Source organism: Cebus imitator, unplaced genomic scaffold, assembly GCF_001604975.1.
Source record: "Cebus imitator isolate Cc_AM_T3 unplaced genomic scaffold, Cebus_imitator-1.0 Scaffold290, whole genome shotgun sequence".
Classification (NCBI taxonomy): Eukaryota; Metazoa; Chordata; class Mammalia; order Primates; family Cebidae; genus Cebus; species Cebus imitator.
In genome coordinates this window covers 2,525,044-2,525,990 of record NW_016107605.1, presented here as the reverse complement: position 1 = coordinate 2,525,990, position 947 = coordinate 2,525,044, and the positions used below count along the sequence as shown (strand labels likewise).

Genomic DNA, 947 nt, shown 5'->3' with positions numbered 1-947 from the left:
TCTATTTTGCCAAGTTGCTCTTCACATGGAGCACGAGGAGCTACTTTGCCTTTTAGGACAGCGGAAGGACTTCTCTCTTGGTGTAAACAGTGCATATTTGCAGCACTGATATTTATCGGCTTTTTTACAGCGTGTAAAACTACTCCGTTAGCTGACAGGTATGGAAAATACAGAGAGAAGAGTAAGAGTTTTCATTTGAAGGCGTCTAATAAATAAATAAATAAAAGAAAAAATCGAAAAAATTAGAAGCACCCATTTCCGCAGCGAGCAGGGTTCGAACCTGCGCGGGGAGACCCCATTGGATTTCAAGTCCAACGCCTTAACCACTCGGCCATCGCTGCTGTGAAGACACACGGGAGGCGGAGACACTTTAGTGTAACAACCACTGAGCTGGCGCCAGGCCCGTGAATGGGCGGGGCGTGCACACTTCTGAGCTCTGCTCGGTGAGAGGTGTCCAGGCTGAGGGCTCGGGGTGCGGGAACTACAGCGTGGACGCGAAGAAATAATAGAAAGCACCCTAAGTAGAGGTACATTCAGATCTTAGAAACTCTTCCCTTCGCTGTGCTCCGAAAATCGCAACCTTGCCTGGCTTCTGGTCGCTGACCTGGTTTTCGCCCTCCCGCTGCTTTATTAGGTCTACGAGAGGGCTGTGAAACAAATAACTGTTCCGTTCCGTGCTGCGGGCCCGCGCTCCCGAAAATTTTGCATTTCTGCGAGAGGAGCGTCGTCTTTGGCGTTTCCCGCCAAGACTGGGGAGTCGCCGTCAGAACAGTTTCTTGTGCGGATTGAGCCAGGAAGCGTGACGAGCCGGGTTACTGGCCATCCTCCCCGGGCTTCTGCCCAATCAGCCGTCTTCCAGTTTTTAAATTCCCAGTGGTCCCCTCATTGTCGAGCTTAACGGGAAGACGTCAGGCTGCAAGAGTGCTCTCCGCTCTATCAGCAGACGG

At 51.7% G+C, this 947-nt stretch overlaps 1 non-coding gene across 1 annotated transcript; it reads right to left on the bottom strand.

Moving 5' to 3' along the window:
• Positions 1-259: 259 nt before the first annotated feature.
• Positions 260-341, bottom strand: TRNAS-UGA. Its single transcript has one exon. It is a non-coding gene; the product is annotated as a tRNA-Ser (tRNA).
• Between the last annotated feature and the right edge of the window lie 606 nt (positions 342-947).